The sequence below is a fragment of the Vanacampus margaritifer genome, chromosome 8 (assembly GCF_051991255.1).
Source record: "Vanacampus margaritifer isolate UIUO_Vmar chromosome 8, RoL_Vmar_1.0, whole genome shotgun sequence".
Lineage (NCBI taxonomy): Eukaryota > Metazoa > Chordata > Actinopteri > Syngnathiformes > Syngnathidae > Vanacampus > Vanacampus margaritifer.
Genome location: NC_135439.1, coordinates 17,422,010 through 17,445,794, shown reverse-complemented (window position 1 = coordinate 17,445,794; position 23,785 = coordinate 17,422,010). Strand labels below are relative to the sequence as shown.

The following is a 23,785-nucleotide window of genomic DNA, read 5'->3' as shown; positions in this document are numbered from 1 at the left end:
CAGGAAGATGTCCACAGGATATGCTTTATTAAGATCCTGCCGACATGAAGAGCTACAGTGACTTACTGCTGCATTGCAATCTAAAAGGCAACGTTATTTAGACCGATAAAAGGCTAATACATTGTTGAAGTGGAATTACACACAAGTTATCTCAGCCTGAAGAACATGACCACAACCCCTGATGTTGTTTAGATCAATAAAGCCCATTAAAGTGAAGACCTCAAACACAGATAAGGCTCTATTACCACAACGTAATTTCACTGCAAAGAAAATGAGGCAAGACAAAAGTGAAATACAAAATGTCATCAAAATATGTAGCAGGAATATTCTTGCAGGTGACATCTGCAATGCAACATTGGGAGCACCCCTCAAAGTTTCTAAGCATTTTCTGACATTTAAGAGAAGAGGAACTGACAGAGGTCATATATCCTCTTACTGCAAAAGCATTCATCACCATTAAAAAAACAACAACAACACCATTTGTACAATGCAATTTTTGTAATGTACTGTATATTAGAGGTGGAAATCTTTGAATGTCTCATGTTTCGATTCGATTCCGATTTTTGGGTCTGCGATTCGATTCAGAACCGATTTTCGATTAGGAACGATTTTTTATTCAAAATTATTTTTTATTTTTGTTTCTTTTATGGAGAGCTCAGTATTGTTCATTCGATTTGACATGTCATCATTGCTCTCCTTTTTTATTTTTTATTTTTTATTAAAAAAAATTATATATATATATATATATATATATATATATATATATATATATATAATTTTTTTTTTTTTTGTATGTGGGTGAGTATGTGTATGTGCGTGTGTGTGTGCGTGCGTGCGTGCGTGCGTGCGTGCGTGCGAGCGAGCGTGTGTGTATTCATCAGTTCACCTAAAACCTATTTAAAAAAATCCCATTCTAATAATATAATATAATAATAAATTGCCAAATGCAGAAACATCAATGTAAGTTATCACGATGTGGTGGCTCTCGCTAACAGGCAGAATTAAGTAACCAGAATTAGGTTAAAATATTCTATATACGTAGACCATGTTTCTATAAATTTTGATATTTGGTTTTTATTTAAGGTAGATATTTTTTCCATTAAAATGTGATTTATGAGGAGGTTAGACCATTGGTCGATATTCAGAGTTTGTTTATTTTTCCAGTTAACAAGAATTGTTTTTTTTTGCGATAGTAAGGGCTACAAGTGTAGATTGAAATTGTTTATGTGGTAAGTCAGTTGTTGTTAGGTCACCTAGCAAACACAAGTTTGGAGATGATTCAAAATGATTTGATTGACAATGATTTTTTCGTCAATCTATAGATGTGCAAGGAATTGTTATGATCTACTTCAGTCTGACTCGCTAATGCTAATTAGCACGCTACTCGCGGCACTTTTATCACTCAAAAGAAGTATAGTTTTAAAAAAAAAGTTTTTTGTAATGCCCTCTATGCACAATAATAGCAGTATTATGCTAACAGCAAAATGAACTATGCTGTATATATATATATATATATATATATATATATATATATATATATATATATGTAAAATAAAGTTCTAATTTGAATATTTCATATGACATATTTAGAGGCTTGAATAAGTCCATAAGTCATAACAATAGATTTTTTTATGCATGCCCAGTTTTCACACAATGGCAGTTTTCTGAATAAAACAAAACTCTTGTATTTTTGCCAAAATCAGGCATTTCCTTTGAAGTGAGATAACTTAGTCATTTATGAATATTTTTTTCACTTTCAACCGCTCAAAATGTTCAGTGGCATCAGACCTATCTACACATATATAGTTTTTACTTTTATTTATTTTTTAATGCCCCCTATGGACAACAATAGCAGTATTATGCTAATAGCAAGTCTAACTATGCTGTATATATATATATATATAAAATAAAATAATAATTTGAATATTTCATATGACATAGTTAGAGGCTCAAACAAGTCCATAAGTCATAACAATATAATTTTTTTATGCATGCATTTTTATTCATTTATTAGCCTTTGGCGCCACCTAGTGGATCTTTGTGTTAACACTCTAAACACACAAATTCCTCTATTTTCATGTTTATGACTCGTCAAAGAAGCGATTGCATCAGTAATCACGTAAAATGCATTATAACACATCAGGTTTACAGCATATCAAAAACTGTAATTTATAATGGGAGTCAATGAGCCAAAATCGGGCATTATTACAACAACTTCGTGTGAATCTCTCCCTCCTGTTATGTAATAATTATAAATTACAGCATGGCGCCAATTTGAACTTCTACATTTTTAAACAATCCTGGTAAAATGTCAGGTCCCTAGTGTATTTTTTGCAAATGCTTTTTCTCTGATGAAAAATGGAAAAGCGTAAAAAAGCCAGAAAATGGACAAATAACGCCCAGGGGTTAATTTTAAATATTGTTTTAAACACAGCTTCAAATATGATTTGTATAATAAACCTAATAAATACATAGCCGATTTTACAAATACAATGACAATATGTAAGTTCACAACATTCCGTAAATTCATATTGTATTTTATGTGTACGTTTAGACTGCATCATGCAGAAACACTAAAGTTCTCCACAACAAACCACAGGAAACAGGCCTCCACATTATCTGTCTATGCAAAATGACAAGCAAGATTGTCTTTGTGTATGAGTACATCATGTGCTTTTACAAATTACACTCAACATAAGCGGGTGGTGCTATCTCACTAAAATATTGTTCAAAGTGGATTCTTTTGTAATCATGTGTGTGCATGCGCAACAACATTAACCCTATAAGTAACTAGAAAATCATAGGCCGACAGTGCATGTGGTCTCTAAAAAGAAATCACTGATAACTATTTAAGCCGTCCACCAAAGCACAATTTACTTTGCAGTATATTATAAAAGAGCTGCAAAATAATTCCAATATTCACACAACCTGATAAGTTATACACTATATTCATCTATATTAAAGGCCGATGCATCAATATTACTTTAAAACTCAAAGCTACATTTTGGGTGATCAAGTTGCCTTTAATCAGAGATCAAATATTTGTCCTGGGAAAAAAAAATACGTAAATTGTGAAACATAGCTATTTCTGAGGTGGGCTGTACACATTAGGGGAGATAATACATCAACAACATAAAGACCAAATGACACTTAATTCAATGAATGGAGCAATACCACATTATAATTACTGTATGGTGTTAACTTCTAGTTTAAAGTATAGTTTAACTGAGTCACAAATCCAAACGTTCCTGTTAGGTTGAAGTCAAAACTGTTTAATTCTCCTGCTGCAATGCCAGTGTTTTTTGAAAGTTGAAAACATTCAGAACTAAAAATCATATTGACCTGTGCTGCTAAGTGCATTGTTAACTCAAGGATGCCTTGACAGACTTGTGGGGCTGTTTTACGATTTGGGCTTAAACAGATGTGCTTTTTATGTGGCAGGTTCTCCGGAGTTTAAATGGCCCCGTCCACATAGATGAGGCCGTAAGGCAGATCATAAAAGCTGCCGTTGAAACATGGAAAAGATGGTCAACATGACAGAAAGGGAGAAAAGCTCAGCATAGTTTGTTTTTTGCCAATAGGTAGGGGTGTTAGAAAAAATAGATTCGGCAATATATCGCGATATTACAGCGCAATTCTCGAATCGATTCGATAAGCGGCCGAATCAATTTTTAAACATCAATTTTTTATTGGAATATTCAACAAAAGCGTCTTACTTAGGGTTAGGATTCACACTTTAAGCATGGAAGAATGTTATATTAATGGAACATTAAGACTTAATATTTTATTTCAGTGCAGACTGCAACCTGTTTGTTAAATGCAGTGGATCGGTTATAAGCCTGAATTTTCACATAAATAAATACATTTTCAAATCTTACAGTATCACACGTAGAAGTTTACTAATTAGTATTTTCTAAATTTGAGTTAAAAAAAATGGCAATAATCAATTTACAGATTCGTATCGGGATTAATCGGTATCGAATCGAATCGCGACCTATAAATCGTGATACGAATCGAATCACCAGGTATTAGGCAATTCACACCTCTACCAATTGGCATGTATTATTCAATAATAGAGATTTTTGATTTGCACTACATCTGTTTAAAAATATCAAAAATGTTAAAAACATTTTTTCTTATGACAGTGTGACATAATGGTCACACTATTAAAAGGAACTCTCATCCTAACAAGAATTTCATGAGACTGCAGTTTTTATTGTGACTCTTACTTGTTATCGTTACTTTACTAGCATACACTTTCATGCATATACAAAATCCTACAGTTTCTCAGCATACCCCAAAAAAACAATGTTTCTTCATGTTTCGCACTTGAATTTGTTCCTGTGACCTGTGGTGACATTGGCACCACTTGTTGGGCCAAGCAGGAAGGTCATTTGAGTGAGCCCTCTCCTGGCCGTGTCCAGACCTTGGACTGTTACACAATACGGCGGGCAAACCCCTCCTCCTCTCCCCACTAACACAATTCACATTCATAATCAAACCTGGAGTTTGTAGTGTAAGGGTGGAGATTAGAAAGATAAGATGAGCTTTGGGCTTGGATGTTTGTTTTGTTTTGTTTTTTTATGGGGGGGGGGGGGCGCATCCTGCGTAAAACCGCATCCTGAACAAGCATCACTGCGCCCCACTGTAAATAAATACTCTCTCCTCTGCGTAGCTTCCGTTAACTGTCACCGCCATGCCTCTGAATCACCTCAAGTCCAAACAGGAAAACGCAGAAAGGCAAAGGAGGTGGCAGTTGGAGGTTTTTTAATTTACTTCAACACAGTTTAGCAAAGAAGAACACAGCTACGGACGGGTTCTCGCCCAGAATTAATTCCACAACCTTCCTACCTCTTTCATTTCAACTTTGATTATAGCATCGTTCTCTACAGCACGTCAGGTTTTGGTCCGGGCTTGGCTTTAACCACTAAACTTGAAAAGTCCTACAAGTGATCTGACAAACCACATCTATCCATATTACAATACACCACCTTTTAATACGTTCCATGATTTTCATCAGGGGCAATTCTAGGGAGGTTTAGAGGATGCTGATCTCTCTGCCAAGCAAGTTCATTTGAAACACTGTACATTTAAACTAGGACTGGGCGATATAGCCCAAAATTCATATCACGGTATCAATTGGATCTGGTAACAGTATATATCATGATATAAAATTAAGATCAAAAATATTTTTAAATCAGAATAATTTCATAAATTATTCATTTCTGGATAGTTCTTAATTATATAGTCCACTATTTAAGCTAAATTCATAAAATGAATAATAATGATCAAACAAATATTGATTAAGATAGCATTTATTATGCAATTCTCAAGTCAAAATTAAAAGTTTGCACTCCATGGTGCAAAACAGTGCAATCAAAAAAATGCATGGGTATACAGTATTTTAAAAGAAAACACTACAACGGGCTTTCATTTGAGATATTTGGATTAATTATGGAAAACTATGTACATGGGTTAATTAGCCTTTATGGGGTATATGCCGCGGAGGAGGCGGGACTTCCGACTTCCACACATCTGCTATGTTTCCGTTTCCTGTTAGCGACGTGTGGGCCGCGTCCCAGTTCTTGCACTTCCGCCTTTGTGCCCCTCGGTTTGCGCGTTCCCGTCTACAGTGTTAGTGTGTATGTCTCAGTTGTCCACAGCATTTCAGAGAGTTGCGGGTGCGAGTGTTGGAAATCTGAAGTCCGTGGCATCTACCCCATAAAGCAGGTCTATTCAATTGGATTAATCAGATCAAAATTAACACATCTTTTTTTTTTCCTTGTATCCAATATTGCTTCTGAAACAATGAAAGTAATTTCTCAGAGGTTTGACCTGTAATAAAGGTTCTTATTAATTTAAATATTGATTATATTACTGCAATATACTCCTTCTCTCAGCTTACGTATGCGGTGGCGTTCCGACTTTATTTCCTGTTTCCGGTGGCTGCATATTAATTCGTTCACACATTCATTACGCTTATTTTCACTTCAGTTACTTATTAAGTTGCCTGATACATTGCTGTTCAAAGTTGCTTACTCTCCACTTCAACACGATTCCAGCCAGACTAATGTGACAAGTGTACGGTATCACACAAGCACTTATTTGGGGGCTTAGCAATTAGCATAGTTTTGACTTTCTTTCCCACTCGCCCTCCCTTCGTTATTATGATACTCACAGAAGTGAAGCTTTTTCGCTCCCTTTAAGTGACTAATGTAGACACCTGATGCATTGTGAACTTGTGCCTCTGCATCGTGTTAGCCACGTTAGCTTTGCAGCCGCAGCTCGTAGGTTAGCTGAGCAAGGCTCCGCAGCATCGAGTGCGCAACAACAAACATTCCCCAAAACAAAGCGAGACGATGGACGGGCAGAACGACTTCAACGTACTTTTTCACGGAGGGCTTTTCCCACTTCTCTTGGGGCTGGCCATACATTTATGGCATTTCTGTAACACTGACCAGCGCACATTGTAGGGATATAAAGACATCAACGCAAACATTCATTAGCGCAGTTGGACGGTAGGGTCCAAATCTCTACCTGTGGCCAAATTCATTCCTTGTATTGAATATACCGTCTCTACCGCGCACGCCTAATTTAAAAGCAATTTCATTCCCACTTATATGAAAGAGAAGCACAACACCTTTGTTCATGGGCATTAAAAGTTATTTTGTCAGTAGCATCTTGGCAGCTAGCTTCTCCCATTCCAATTCAAGACCACCTGAAACTTTTCCTAGCTAGAAGAAAAATGTTGAACTAAGTCCAACCTAGTAATATAAACAGTGAGCTAAAATTAAATATCAGCAACAATGAGGACTGGTAATGATAGTAGAATATTGGTAAGGTACTGAGTGGTAAAAGTTAAGAAATGTTCCACACAAGCCAAGTATAAGCCAGGTATTATTTACTAAGGGTGGGAATCTTTGAATGTCTCACGATTTGATTCGATTTAGATTTTTGGGTCTGCGACAATGATTTTTGCTTCAATCTATAGATGTGCAAGGAATTGTAATGATCTACTCCAGTCTGACTCGCTAATGCTAATTAGCGTGCTACTCGCGGCACTTTTATCACTCAAAAGAACGGCTCCACGCTGAAAAAAAAACACACTTTTATTGAAATAACTTGACCGTGACTTTTTCCTTCTACTCTCAAATGTGGCTACAGCTTAGCAGTGTATTCGACCGTGTGCAACCACACTGCCCCTCAGTGGTCAAACCGGGTACAACATGAGCAGCGCTCCAAATAAAGGCACACATAGACAAAGGCAAGATAGTATAAAATAATTCAAATAAAATGTAATTTGGGACATTTAAAATCGATTCTGAATCGTACTAAATAAGAATTGTGATTCTTACGAGAATAGATTTTTTGGGCACACCCCTATTATTTAACACGACTTTACTGTAAGTATATCATTGAACGTTACCATATTCATTGTTATATTCAGTCAGGGAGAGGTGAGGGGTCTTGGGCAGACAAAACATTTTTGAGGCGAGGGCGCATTGCTGTAATTTTGTTGGTAAAATATTACCTTTCAACAAAGTACTGTATTCTAATACAAATTTCTAGTTTGTTTCAAAAGGACACATTGAAAACAAAACAAATCTTTTAAATTTTAGTGGGGGCTCGGATTCAAATTAGGTTAGTAGAGCATCTCAAAAATTGTCTCGGAACGCCCATGCAGTAACAATAAAAAATGTCAAGTCTGCAATATTACAGACGATATGTATGATTTGCACCGACATTTTAGTATAAAAAGGGTTTGATGCCATTTGTTTATTGTATTGGATTGTGTACCGTATTTATAAGAAATTGGACATGGACTGACTATATTGCGTCTCCATCTCTTGTGGTTGCGCTGCTTACTGAGCCGTGCCCTCCAAGGCTGTTAAACGTGTGCAAAGTTGTGCCATCTTGATCAAACAGTAAAAGGCGCTGTTCTCTTTGCCTGAGGAATCTCGCTGGTCAGACACATTACTTAAAGGGCAGCATCTCACTGAGCTCATCTGAACCTGCCCAAGGGGGGTGTGAGTCCCTGTGACTGTGGGTGTGTTTACGCTTGATCCAAAAGACCCCCGATTGTTGTTCTTTTCCTGTGCAAAGGCGACATTAGAATACACAGACCAAATGCTTCGCCCACATCACAGCTCGTTTACGCACAAGCGGTTAACCGCAGAAATTATACAATTAAAACAATTTTCCGCATCTATCAGTCAGACTGATCTAATAAGCCATTCAAATGACACTAATGGAGTAAGCCTCTTTCTCTATCCTTCCTCGAGCAAAGTATTTTTCCCCTTTATGACACAATGACGGCAAACCATCTGCATCAGTGGAAAACAAAGAGAGCCAAGAGGAATAGAATGACAGTAGGTTGGTTTAGCAGGATGTTGGTAAGACTCTGCCGTTTTCTTTATGAGGTGTGGCGGAGCAAGGAAGTCATTTGGGTGCTTGTTCAAAATAAACAAGACAACTCCAAGTAGCCATTTAGCATCAATGTTTCATCATGACAAAATACTAATGAAGCTTATTGTAGAAAACACTGCAACAATTCTGAACCACTGGCGCAGAATTCCACAACAATATGGAACAATATAATAATATGTTTTAGTGATTGTAAACTAAAGCATGTGGAGCCAAGTAATGTTAATTTTATCCGCCATTTTTACATTTTGTCTCAGTTTTATTCCAGTTTCAATCACGCTTGCTTTAGTCAACCGCATCCCGTTTTTATTTAGTCCATTTTTAGTTGACTTTAAATTTAGCATTTTAGTCTTTATTTTAGTCCAAGAACACAAGAGTTGTTTTTTTAACTGTCAACGTTTTAGTCTAGTTTTAAATCAGGACAATCATTTTACCCCTGTATATTTTTGGGGCATCAGATTATGTTGAACATTTCGGATATAAAACTATTTCACATTCAATTTGCTCTCATCTTTTTGATGAAAAACAACGTCACGTTCACACACAGATTTGAAAGGGAGTGTGTCACATGACAGATTAGCAGAGACAAGATTTTACAAACTCATATAATTTTCATCTCGTTTTTGTTCATGAACTAAAATGTCGATAGAGCTTAGTCCAGTTTTTATCAAGTGAAGTACATTTTCGTCTCATTTTCATTCATCGACGAAAATGTATACTAAGCCCAGTTAATAAGGGTTTTAATCTAGTCTAGTCTAGTTTTAGCCCAGTGAAAAACGTGCGTTGACGAAATGATTTTTACTTTAATTTTGGTTGACGAAATTAACACTAGAGCTAAGTCAACATCGGCTTGACTGTCAAGGACTCAGAAGTGGTGCTGCAGACACACATAGGGTGTGAACGAAGTGGGAAGAAACGAGACATGCCCAAACCTTGACCTGGATATCCTGCATCTCTGTCCACCCAGTGTTGACAAGAAACACTCCTACCCAAGTTCAAGGGAAGTGCTTTCACACTCTAGATGTCCTTTTCAACTACCTCTACCAAGCACATAGCCACAAGGGCTTTTTGTGTTTATGATCTCGAACTATCCATTAGATGCAAGTCGTCCTACAGCATATAGGTACTCCATACAGGCGGGGTGGGGTGGGGGGTGGTAGTACCCACAAATAAGTGCCCCATCAGCAGAGAGAGAAAAGCTGCCTTTTATGGTAACAGATCACAGACTCAAGCCATTGACCACAGAGCCCACAAATGAGGCGTTAAGTGTCATGGTGGGGCAGCCGTGCAAAAGGAGCAGAAAGATACGACCCTCTTCTCATCCATGCATGAATCTGCACGATGCCGCTTTCTCACTTAGACTGCCTCTCAAAGTTGTAACCTCTAATTGCAAATAAATACATGAACGTTCGTTTTATGGAGAGATTTGTGAGACGTTTTCTGTAAAGGCCAGATACAAGTCTAGTTTAGTGAAGCATAAGTACAAAACAAAAACACCCTGACAATGGGGACCGGGCGGGACATTGAGCACAGTGAAAGCCCTGCTGTGCCGGATTTATCGTCCAGCCAACATGCACCCCTGCCGATGGGGAGGTCGTGCACGGGCGGGAAGGGAGCAGATAGATTCATCTTCACAGTCACATATTTAATTGCAGATTCCATTACTTTGCACAAATGTCACATTCTCTTCTGATCAGCACTACAGCACAAACTGGCAAGCAGCCAGATGCAGAACGTGTTCACGGGTCATATGGAGGTAACAAGAGGAAAATATTCCCCACATCTTATTCGAAACTGGAAAGCCACTCGGGGGAATGAAAATGTCTGTCAAACCCGAACAATTTGGAGCCACAGTATTTGTGTAAATGTTGTTATTCCCATCCATGCTAAATAAAATTGCTACAAACTGAATGCAGTGTAGCGGTGACCCAAATCATTTTTCAATGCTTAACCCTTTCAGACCCGCATTTTTTCTGCTGGGCAAAACTTATTTATTTTTTGCTGATGTTGACTCTTCCCACATACTGTAAGAACAACATGGAAATTTTGTTTTGGGGTTATTTCATGTTTTTAGTTAAGGTAATATAGTATGTAAACTTGCCAAGCTTATATGTAACTTTTTTTTTTCAACTTGCGATTGTGATTGGTTAGTTAAGATCCAATCATGAACCAAAAGTGTTGACATCATCCAAATTATGCATTTTATTGGTTTAGACACACAAATATGTCATGTCCACTGGGACCGTATATGGGTCTTAATTAATGCATTATGTCAAAAGAAAATATGTCTACAATCTTGACTGAAAGTTCTACTTCTTGTGGTCAAAATGTCTTTATTTCTTCGCAGCAGAGTACAAATGTGCATGGCGGCAATTCTGGGCAATGCACCGACTAGTGACTAACTGCTGAATGTGGCACTCATGGTAACTAGGGGAGATGCGTGAGAATGGCTAGTCTTGGTCACTACTGTGTAATGCCTCCAAGTTTGAAAAAAATACAACTTTCACACTAGGGATGTAACAATATGCAAATGTCACAATACAATAATTATCACGATAGTGTGGGGCGGTTAGCTATTGTAAAAAAAAAGCTCATGATACTTTATAAAACTCACAGTAATGTAAAAAACAATATTGTATTTTTCAACATAACAGTAGTGACAAAGAAATTCATAAAGTATCATGGTCTACGTAGTTCACAATGCTGTGTTCGGCAGAAGCAGGCGAAATTTCATGTTTTTTGTTGGAGATGTTGAAAAAATATTTGCTGGTATAACTGATTTATTGGAGTGATAAACGCTGCAGTATGTCCGGTTCCAACATAATTTTGTATCAGACCACGTTTTTTCTTTGGACTGTTTAATTTGCGTGTGTGGGCGTGGGGAGGGTGTTTTCTGTAGAATAAAAAAAAATATACAAATAAAAAAAAAACGTGCGCAAATGCATGTAAATGTCTTGCCTATACAATGCTAATTAGCTGAGATCACAATTACATCTATTTCAAATAGCACAGGTAACATTAACCTCAATATACTTAAACAACCTACAATGACTAATAACACTAAATATTGAGACACTTGCTATAATGCACACACACATTATGAATCAAGTCCATCTGTGGCATCTGGCAATTAGCGTGGGTCTGAAATGTTGGTAGCCAAAACATGCCTAATTAAAATCAGGCTGCAGTAATAAACTCACCACCAGAGGGTGCTGGACCTGCACAAATGGAAAACAACCTGGCCTTTTTAACAGATGTGCTGCTTTTAATGTAACATGACAACGACAATATCGTGAAAATTTTAATATTTCGCACACACCTATCAAACACAGCCCCACAGAGCAAATGACTCCTGCTCGCTTGCTGTGGGAAGGGTTGCTAAGCTTAACCAGATTTTTAATGTCCAGTTTCACGTAAATGGCCAAAAATGTATAATAGAAATAAAAATATGAGCCATAGGTATAAAGTTAGAGGTTTATGGAAAATAAGGGGGGGGGGTAGATACCTGGTTAACATAAAAACATCAATAATCAGTCAAATGATATGTAAAGAAGAAAGAGTGGGCTAGATCTTACATACCCAACTCACGCGTTCTAAATTTCCAGGCACTCCATTCCTCCAATCAGAATTTACTTTGCTGTCTGAGTGCAAGAACATTGCCATGTCTAGAGAGAGAGAGAGAGAGAGAGAGAGAGAGAGAGAGAGAAGAGAAGGGAGGGAAGGAAGCGACAACAATTACAAACAGGAAATAAAAAAAAAAAGGTGGGGGAAACAGTATCAAGTGAGCCTAGAAATTACATAAAAAAGGGCAAATGTATGATTTTTGTAACTACAATTATGACACATCAATTCCTGGCCTATATGCATAATTTTTGTGTCATATCGGAAACCAACATATCGAGTCAATTTTAGCCACAAGGGTTGTGTTTTTAATCACAAAAACTGATTCATTCCTCACCTTAACACAATGGAATGCCACAAAGTGACTCATACCAATTATTTAGACTACACACTGCTTTGCATGCAGCTGTGTGATCAAATGTTGAGTCAAATGTCACTTGACAGTGTCATGCTTTTTCAGATTGGCAATATACGTAACCATTGAAGATAATTGAAAATACATTTGCTTTGATCATATTACATGTAAAAAAAAATATATACATATATATCAAAATATAAGTGAGGACTATGAATTATGTGCTCCAACAATTCACTTACCTGCGTAATATTAGACTATTATTGATTTAATGTACCACAAAAAGGGGACAAGTTGGATTTTTTTCTTTTACTAATTATTTAAAAAGTTATCAGGACAGTCTATAGTGGCCAGCTAGTTGTGCCACTTGTGTCTCAAAACATCACAATTTAATTGGCATGTTCTGTAGCAAACACGTCTTCGTTTTAACAGGTAGCGGTCTTCAATCAAACAAACAACAAAGCAAAGTCCAATGTCCCAACTCATCATAATTCACCAGAGAAGAATTCAAGCATCCCCACTTGTAGCTGTGTTTTCGACAGCCTGCCAACGTTCTTGGGCTTGCTATTGGCCCAAGATAACACTCGGCTGCATGCTTGTCATGATTTCCAAAAATATGTTGATCCCGGCCATCCCCGTGGATTTATGGCTACACGACTGTATTCACATGTCCATCACATCAGCCCATTAGCATGCCCTTCGTTAGCGAGGTCCCGTCACCTTGGATCAATAGCAAAGTGGGCTCCCTGCAACATCTGTCAGAGAGCAATTACAGTACATTTAAAACTAGCAAATAAGTGAAAGCTTGCCAATTGCTGCTCATTGAAACAAATGGAAATGCCATTAATCCCTTCAAGGCTCCCAAAAAACAGCAACAAAAAAAAATGCAATGTGTTTTTAATAGGAAAATAGCACTCTAATATTGTAAAAAATATATACCTGTATATATAATAATAATACAGTAATGGCATTACTCATTCATCTACTGATAACGCAGCATCAGAAGCAACTTGGGGTTCAGTATCTTGCTCAAGGACAATGCAATCACAATGGCATGCGATCAAACCCACAACCTCTGGGTTGAGAGAAGACCACTCTACCACTGAGCCTCGCCACCCCAGTAATGACATAATTAAATAGAATTTAAGAGAATTTCAAAGTTTTTGTCACATGCTCATGATGCTGCTCACTCTGTGTGTGCACCCTGGACACTTGAGGTCAAAATAAAGGGCAAGGCATACCTCATGCTTACTATGATTGCCTGGATGCAGCAGCCAATCATATTGCAGTAAGGTTTGTCCTGCCTAGAAGTTTTCCATGAAAATAGGGGGGATTGGGTAAGAGGAAAAAAAAACACAAAGATTGAAAAAAAAAAATCGGAATAGATGCTATGTGTAGTACAACTCCAGTTTGTGATACATTCGCTCCAAAAGTATTGTAAACGGGATTCCGTTTCCTTTATTTTTGCTACAAACTAGGGGTGTCAAAATTAGTGCGTTCATTTTGAGTTATTTTAAAGTTCCTTTAACGCCACAAATATTTTTAATGCGTGATTAATGACCGTCCCTTAGTTGGAAAGCCAGTAGCAGACACGTCCATGTCAAAATTTAACAGTAATAAATGTAATAATAATGCATATATTTGTGGAGCTTCTGGAGACCGGGGTCAAGTTGTATTTTACAGTTTTAAAAATGTGCAGAATATCACAAGTTACTTCATGGTAAAGATTAGATAGCTCTTAATATGAAAAGAAAAATGCACAATGTTGTCACCAACGTCTTACAAATGCAATTATGCCATCTAGTGGCAGAAAAAGGATCTCAACACAAATCAATATCACACTTGTTTTTATAGTACAGTACATCTTTTTAATAACAATATTTTTTGAATTATTATGAAATTACTGTACCACAAAAAGATGCAGTCATATTTGTATTTTATTGTACATTTTATTGTACATTTAAAACAGATATGAAATTTGTGATCAATCATGAGCGATGACAGCCTTACTCACATTAGACTGACATTAAAAGATAAATATTGTGTTCGGTTTAGGTGAACGGTATGGGATTTCTTAATAGGTTTTAGGTGAACTAATGAATACACACTCACACGCACGCACACACACACACGCACATGCACATATACATACACATACACATACACATACAAAATAAAAATATATATTTTTTTAATTATAAAATAAAATAAAATAAAGAAAAAAGAGAGAGCAATGATGATGACATGTCAAATCGGTAAAATTACCGAATGAACAATACTGAGCTCTCCAGAGAAAAATAAAAAATAAAAAGATAAATATTCACATACTTTATCTGTGTAGCCACTGAGTATATCCAAGCCTCCCCTTTCAGTGTCATACTTCGATAAGTGGGAGGCAAAAAAGTTATCCTCAAAAATCATCAGTTGATGTGACTGAATTGAAGGACACTGGTGTTGCACCGGATCAATGGCGTGACCTGTTAAGTAACGCCGCCGTCAGTAACACATCTAATAAGTGTTGATCTTTGGGAACACCCTGAGCTGACCCGCGGTGCTGGGAACAATTACAAGAGAGTGGTCTTTCAGGGCCGATGCCCACTTGACCCGGTGGGGTAAAGACGCCACAGAAATCCACATGATTTAAACTCCTCCCCAAGACGTGCTGACAAGGTTAGAGGGTCAAAGCAGACATTAACAGGTCAGTGTGTGGCCCACTTGGGAACAATTACTCCTAGTCACAGCTAAGTGGACACTTGATTGAACACGATAGAGGCAGGACACACTTCCCACAGATAACAATTCCCCAAGCCATTTAGGATAAAAAGCCCTTGTGATACAGCCTTTATGGGCAAAATTCATCTTCCTTTTCCCTTTTAAAAGAATGTGAGAGCGTGATAGAGAGCCATCCTCCAAATAGATGACTCAAAGCATTTCCATTTTGCAGCTATAGTGATGACACAGAAACGATTACAAGGTGACAGGGGGAAAAAAAGCCAAACAGCGTTATGAGCTGATCAACTTCAATTTTCAACCTGAATCCTAACCCTCCTTTTGTATGAACTACTGGTAGCAAAATGTAAACACAAACAGCAGCAACAAAATACAAAAACAACTTACAAATGTTCTTATTTTGCTCCCTCTTCCTAACGTTAACATCTGCAATTGGTAGGCTATCACAGGGGGGGGCTTTGAGCTTATTTTATTTCATAAAACATTTGAGTTTTGTGTGCGGGATGAGTATGCAAAAGGAGGGAATAAATAGATGTGTAACAGGCATAAATACTGCAAATAAAATTTGGAAGTCACAAAATGTGCTCCTAGTATAGTTGCTATGAACGCATATAATATATTGCTTTACTGATTATCAATGAAAACATTTAGTTCCAATTTACATAAACTGCATAGCAATTGAAGTATTTTTTCTGAAAAGATCATTTATTTTGTGCATTACAAAGTCAGTTAATTCCTCCTCAATCTTCATTAAAGTTTAAAGAGACAGTGTGTAGCAAAAAAGATGTCAGCCTCCTGTAAGCGCAACCTATGTAATATAATTAGCGATTACTACAGCTCAGATTTTTTTAAATGTTTATTTGTATAATAGAAAATACTTTGTGGCTATTATTGAAATTATTATTGGGTTTTTAAAATGAATGAACATTGAAAAATCAAAAAATTCTATAGCCTATATATTAGGGGTGCAACGGTATTGTAAATATTGAGGTACTTTGGTTTCAAAATTCTCATATTAATTCTATGGCATATCAGTGAAGAGAGAAGTGAAACACTGACTTCTGCTAGCTACAGAGGCTTTAGGGTGTATATCTTTTCTTTTCATGGTGTGTTGCTGTCTTTGTATCTAGAGGAGGGAGAAGTTAATAGGAGAATGGAGTTTTCGCAAAAGCCCCGCCCCTCCCTTAATAATAATAATAATAATGCATTGGATTTATGTAGCGCTTTTCTATCTAATCAGATACTCAAAGACGCCCTGTGGCAGGCTGACGGAAGCGTGGCTGCCAGTGTGCACCTACGGCCCCTCCGACCACCACCAAACATTCGCAGCTTCCATACACCAGTGTGAGTAGCACTGGAGGCAAAGTGTGTGAAGTGCCTTGCCCAAGGATACAACGACACATGACTTGGTGAGCGCGGGGATCAAACGACCTTCTGGTTACTGAACGACCGTCTCTAAATCCTGAGCCACGGCCGCTTTGAAGCAAAAGGGTCTACAGTATGCAGTGGAAGGATATATTCATAATATTAAAATGTGCAGAAAAGCAGACAACTATCAAAGCTAAAACATACAGGTCTCAAGAAAAGTACAATTTCTCTCTCAAATTGAGGAAATTGTAATCACACAAAATAATTCCCATTTTGAATAAATGTAGGACCTAGCTGTAAACTGCGTGCTTCCCCCCCCCCCTTTGTAACAATTGTTTACGCTAAGGTAACACAAAATGCTACTTGAAAGATGAAAAAAATAAGTTCAAAGTGCTTCTTACTAGGAGTGTTAGAAAAAATCGATTCGGCAATATATCGCGATATTACAGCGCGCAATTCTCGAATCGATTCAATATGCGGCCGAATCGATTTTCAAATTCAACAAAACGTCTTACTAAGGGTTAGGATTTACACATTAAGCATGGAAGAATGTTATATTAATGGAACATTAAGCCTTAATATTTGTATTTCAGTGCTGTTCAAACATGAAACAGAATGCAACTTGAATTTTCAGATAAATACATACATTTTCATACAAATCTTACAGTGTACATGTACAAGTTTACTGATTAGTATTTTCTAAATTTGAGTTAAAATCGCAATAATCAATTTATAGATTTGTATCGGTATTGAATCGAATCGTGACCTTTGAATCGTGATACGAATCGTATCGCCAGGTACTAGGCAATTCACACCCCTACTTGTTACGATGCTATGTTTACTTTGTGTAAAATAAAGTTCCCCGACTATTATTAAATAACAATGATTAAGATAAACCGTGTGGTGAATGATTTCCTGATAATATACAATATTAAATCATCGTAAGTATATGCTATATGATGCCCAGTTTTGTGGATGATCTTACCTCTAGAACTAAAGTGATTTTGACAACTGACATCTTTTAGCTCGTTCGGTTGCTAGTTAGCATTAGCGTGGCCCATTATAGTCTTACCTTGGAGCAAACATAGAAATGCTTGTTTTGGAGACATTTAGCGGGGGGAGAGGCTGTCCACTAGGGGTTCACACATTAAGCATATAAGAATGTTATATTAATGGAACATTAAGCCTTAATATTTTATTTCAGTGCTGTTCAAACATGAAACGGATTGCAACCTGTTTAATTAAATAAATACATAAAACTTGTGCAACAGTTCAAGAGTTGTTAAGAGAGGGAGGGTCATGTTACGATTTTGGCAATATTTTGGAAATTTAAATGGTTCCAATGTGTTTTTGTTAAAGTTATATTTTTTCATATGCTGATTTGATATAGCTATTTATAAGAATAACTGGTCTTGACAACATGTTTATTTTATGTTGCAGATGTTTTGGCAACCTCAAGTTTATTATTCTGGTATCTGTTTACAAAATTGTTTCCAATACTGTATGTATGCATATGTTTTGAAATAATTCATATATAAGGCATGTTTGTATATTGATTTTTATGATATGAAGATATAATCATTGTAATTGTGGACAAAATACTTGGCACATTTTGGTCAAATTAGGGGTTAATGTTCCTTCATCTTCCACTGTATGGCTTCTTTTTTTTTTTTTACTATAGTGGAAATAAATCACATCCCTATGTAAATAGCAATTTGAATGTGATTGCTTTATTCAGCTTTATTCTGAACCCACACACACATACCCCCATTTATAAGGGGGGTGCACATCTGCAACCATGCTATCTCAGTTGTTGCAAGGTTTCTGTCTGACACATATACATATTCGTATGTACATGATTTGTATTTACACCATTTACAAAATGTGCATTTATGTAATGCAACTGCATATGCTCAACGAACCGAAACATTTAAAACAAAATTAACTCTGACCATAGCTGTTTGGGAACGGCACCACGCCCCATTTACAACCCAGAGAGCAAAAACAAACTCCCTCTAAGGAGATCTGGCGTTCGAGGCAAACAATGTCGGAAGCTCTACTGGGACAGCAAGCTACCAAATAACAACAGTCAGAGCATAAACACGGTACACAGTATAGCTCTTTTGGAGAGACGGGATTGGAAGGCAGGAGACGGTGTCTCTTGGAAAACAGACAGTTTGTTTGAACATGAAACTAAGAGACAAAATAAATCAGATGGCACCACTATCTTCCCAGTCTCAGGTCAACTGAATCATTAAAGGTCAGGATGATACCGTCATCTTCCATGAATAGCTCACACAACCACAACAAGTATGACTTCACAGTAGTAAACCCAAGAGGGCAACCCCACTATTTATTTATTATTCTAGCACCTCGGCGTCAAGGTTTCAAAGTTTAGGTCATTTCCAATGAAGGAGTAACAACCACCTAAATGCGTTCAATTGTCATTTTAATGATTCAGCTCAGTTCCGAGCAACGCCGTTAAAAGTGCAACAATAAAAGTAGCCTGTGTTTGATCCTCATATTCGACACCATAATAGTAAACAATGACATTGCATGAGGGACAATGGGCCAATTAGCAACCTTCCCTTCCGCTATCAAGCAGCATGCTAGATTATAATAAGAACCTGCAAACTTTTATCTGTGCTCCGGTCTCATGAGTGTGGCAGCGTTGCACAGCATTGCATCTTGGGTAATTACTACCTTCCAATTACTGCCCAGCTGGTAAATATATCAAATAAACAAGCAACAACCAGTCAATTAGCAGCTCCCTTTCATAACGGGGGTTCACATTGATGTTTTATGTAGTGATTGGGGCACTAACAGTAATCACACAACTCCACCGTGAACTTCTAACTGTTGTAGTTTAGAATACATCTCAAATATGTGATTGAGGCACACTTACACTCCCTGGTTTGATCTTCAAAGACAAGGGAAGAGTAACGCACACAAAAAAAAAACAGCAGTAGCAGCCTGTCAACAAAATTAGCATTGCTTCGCTCATCCCTCCTCCAGCCACGGAGTTGCCGGCTCAAATTTGAGTACGCTGATGGTTTATCACACAGCGAGTAGCAGGCTTAGCCAGAGTGATGCGTCCACAAGACGTGATCAAAGAAATCCAACTTTCCAACCGGCGATGGCAACGGAATGGCCCTGCCATGTTATGCTTCTCATAAGCCTGGCACTGCCGACTCGGTAGGCAGACAAGAAGTCAAGGACGAGATACTTTAAAAGGTGCTGCCATTTCATTTCATGAGGCTTCAGTGATGTCTATGGTAACGAGGAATTAGTACTTTGCAAGGCTCTCTACTTTGCAACTGATTTATGAATGATTTATACATCCGAGAGACTAGATTTTGTCCGAATCACACAACACTAGCGCAGGAGTAGCGAGGTTTTTGCGAACAAGAGCGGACAGCTGTCCATAAACTCATCGTGAGCTGTTGTCACTCTGCTCATAGCGGCGCGCAACAGCAATCTATGGGTCCCTCAGTGGGCCAAATTTCAAATGCTTGCACATTGACCTGCCACTCACGATCCATTGCGGGGTTTTTACGCACTAATTTGCATCGTAATAAATTAATCTAATTAACGCGTTAAACTGTCAGCCCTAGTTTTATTTATTGAAAAGTAATTGTTAAATCGATTTTTTTAAACAAAAGATTTTACTGTTAAATAAACAATGATGGATATTAATTACCACCCAAATGATTAAATAACATTTAAAAAATTAGAGAGAGAGTATAAAAGAACCGTTTTGGTACCGTTAAGTACCAGTATCGATTCCCAGTTACCGAAAATTGAAACAAAACCGGTTCAAATGTGAAAGGTACCCATCTCTAGCAGGGGGAAAAGAAAGACGGGATTTGTGTGTTCTCATTGTTATATATTTTTTGTAAGTATTTTATCTTTTTAAAAGAAAAAAGTAGGTCAGCATTTTACGTGCCTCACTTCCTTCGCGTTCAAATACTGTCTTGAGCTATGACGGCGGCCCAGAACTTTCGCTCAAGTCGCACCATGAAAAACGTTTGGGCTTACAACGGTGTGTCATTATTTATTCATTTATGAAGTAAGACTTCAAAAGAGAGTTATGTTTTTTTGTTGTATTTTGTACCTATACAGAGGAGGCATATGTTAAAATAATTCTAATGTATGACATCTTTGAATAAACTTTGCGTATCATTTAAATATCTCAAGGTCGAACGTCTTCTTTTTTGTGGAAATGAAAATATGGTCACCCTATACTAGTCTGTAGCCTCGTCCCAGCCAGCATACACATTTGCAAACTCCGTTGCTAGGACGGTGTGAGAGTCCAAAAACGAGACAATAAATTAGCCAAATATTTCTGTTGCTAAGGCAGTTAGTTGTATAACCATTGTAAAAAAAAAAAAAAAAGCTCGCGGGAAACATCCTGAATGCTATATGGGTTAGCCTGCATGCTAATTGGTACACTAGCAAGCCAGATATTTGGTTCCAATAAGTTCATTACAACTCATTGAATTCTTTAGCGATTTTGACACAGATTGGTTTGTTACAAACGTCAGACATGCAACTATGTTACAAAGCAGCCACGTGTTATTTTATAATCGGGGCTTTAACACCAATATCCGTAATTTGCTTCCTTTTTCGAAATGATCGCGTAGCACTTCAAAACGTCTCACGCAGCTTGGCAACTTGTTGCCGTTTTTGAAATAATAAAAAAGCCATGCGATCAACATGCGCATTAGTGTTTGCTGTACCTCAAATCACTGGAGATTTGCAGGCGTGCCATAAAAAGATTCAGAGCATTGTCAAAAGAGCATCGGGTATGATTTCATGTGTATGTAAATTGCATCAAGTTGTGTTTCCACATGGTTTAAGTCCGTAACTGTGCACTCGCACTAAACAATTACCGCATGTAAACAAAATGTCTGTTCCGGTGACGTCACACCATTTGATCCAAGTCTGCAAATTATGATTTCATTATTAACTCGCCACGCCCACTTGAAGAACTTACCAAATTACCACTCATTTCTGCACAAATCTAGTTTTTTCATATAGGGGAAATCTATAGTAAGTGAGTCATGATTCCACTTATCTTTTCACAAAAGCATCATTTGTAAGTCAGCCTAATACTATTTCTGATCTACTACACAGAGGCCTCAGTCAATGGACACGTTTTCCAAACCATTGTGTACTTCCAGTTGGGTTTGTTTCATGACATCTGAGTTGGAGTTTTGACATGCATGAAAAGTAAAAGGCAGTGATACAAAGGCTTCTGCAATTTAATATAATTCACTTACAGCCTCAAACTGGTCCCAAAGCAGCATACTTCACTTCATATCCTTGCTGCCCTAAACAGTAGAGTGACACGGAGAAAACATGAATTAGAAATTAAAAGATGAAAACCACACAAGGGGGTTGCATACAAACAAGAGGAGTACACAAGATTTGATGTAGTAGGCTAGTTTTGAAAATGAAGATTTTGCGCCGACAAGAACTGTATTCATCATTACTGAAGAATATGGCATATGCCAAAGCTAATGAGTGATATTTTCAAATCATTTGTTTTTGTTTCTATAATGCCAGCACTTCACAATATATCTTCACATAAAAACTGCTGCTAAAGTGCAATTGCAATGTCTTGATTTTAGTGAGGTTAGTGTAAAGTATGGAATAGATGCCACGGACTTCCGACTTCCGGGTTTTACACATCAGCGTTGTTTCCAACACTCGCACTCTGACAGGGCCATGACAACTTGGCTCACGGTGGCACTTTCAAGAAGGTTTTAATGTTAAACTTGAATCAGCCCCAATATATCACGTCCGCCCTCATAGTATGGAATAAAAATGTGTTTTTTAACAAAAGACGTTTATAATATAGAATATCTGACAAAACAAATGATATAGTTGCAACAACAACACATCATTTGTGATGGACTTTTCCCACATCACACATCCATTTTACACATGCATAATTGAAATCCAGACTGGACAGCTGATGGAGACAGGTGCTAAGGTTGCGCTTGAAAGCAGTGCACAGCTTCAAGCATATGGTTGAGCCCCACAAGAGTGGATTCAAATATGTGAACCCTTTACCCATCGTTCCACACATTCAAGCCTTTGGTTTAACTGACTGTTACCCACCGTGGCTAACATAATAGCATTTGTAAGAACACTCATTCTTGATACACTGATTCCTGTCATAATGAAAACATCCTCTTGCTTCATTTGTGTATTTTAAACCTTTTTTTTTTCAGACCAATACCAGTACTCAGCTCTTTTTTTTTTCATTGGTTAAAAAAAACAAATTTTGTATAGAACACGCAATAAAATCAATTTAAATAAATACATAATGATACACAGAAAACTTCTCAATCAAAATATGTGGTTGTTCAACAACTTTTCAAGGAATACAGTCACGTGAAAAGAATCAAACTGAATACAAAAGTGCTTCAATTAACATTTATGAAAATATGATTTAACCACTACTGTTTAGCCAGCAGCACAAATTTGTCATGTAGGCAAACGTTTATTTCAACTGCGGTGACTCAATCTGAACACTGGGTGGCACCCTCATAATAATTTAGACAGAATAAATGACCCATGAAGAAGACGTCATGGACTGTGTGCAGACAAAAAAATGGATTAAAAAAAAAAAGCAAGACATCCACCAAACCCAAATGTCCAAACACAAAGGCTGAAAAAGTTGCGTAAAAAAGTCCATGTACTGTAGCATAAAAAGGGGGTCTGAATTTGTAAAGGTCCATTTCTGCATAAGTGAGCAAGCATACTGACCCCAGTGGCTGTTCAAATAGTGTACAGCCCCTCCCTCACTCCCGCCCTCAGGAAGATCATGACAACAGCCCAGCAGCGACACTATTTGATATCTGATGTTTTCCTTAATCTGGGTTGCCAAGGTTTGGAGTATATTTACTTTCCTTCTTCTACCAAAAAGTGTTTTCCCCCCACTCTGAGACAATGACTAATCCAAAGACGAAGGAGGAGGCAGCACTGCCAGCAAACCGTCTTAAAGCGGCAGTTTCTCTTTAGCACACAGAGAAGTGTATTTTTACAACAACAAAAGAATGCAATGGTAATCTTTCATTCTCCTGTGTAGATTCATTACATTAAAAAAAAAAACTTACATGGCTGAAATCACTGAAAAGTAAAATCCAAGTTTAGTGTCAGTTTGTAATGCGCTTGCTACAAAAGAGATTTGAAAGTAAATAATGTATTTAGTGAGCTACTTGGTTTGAAACTCAGGAAGTGACATTAATAACAGTGGCATTGACAAATTATCAGGCG

General features: G+C 37.4%; 1 protein-coding gene across 6 annotated transcripts in view; it reads right to left on the bottom strand.

The window, feature by feature from the left end:
• Nucleotides 1-23,785, bottom strand: part of foxp1b (forkhead box P1b) — a 190,121-nt gene that overhangs the window by 165,221 nt on the left and 1,115 nt on the right. For all 6 annotated transcript variants that reach the window (XM_077574039.1, XM_077574037.1, XM_077574033.1 and 3 more), the window contains exons 2-3: nt 21,781-21,831; nt 12,004-12,089 (exon numbers count right to left, since the gene is read on the bottom strand). The gene's annotated coding sequence lies outside the window, so the exon portion shown is untranslated. The remainder of the gene's footprint in view (nt 1-12,003; nt 12,090-21,780; nt 21,832-23,785) is intronic.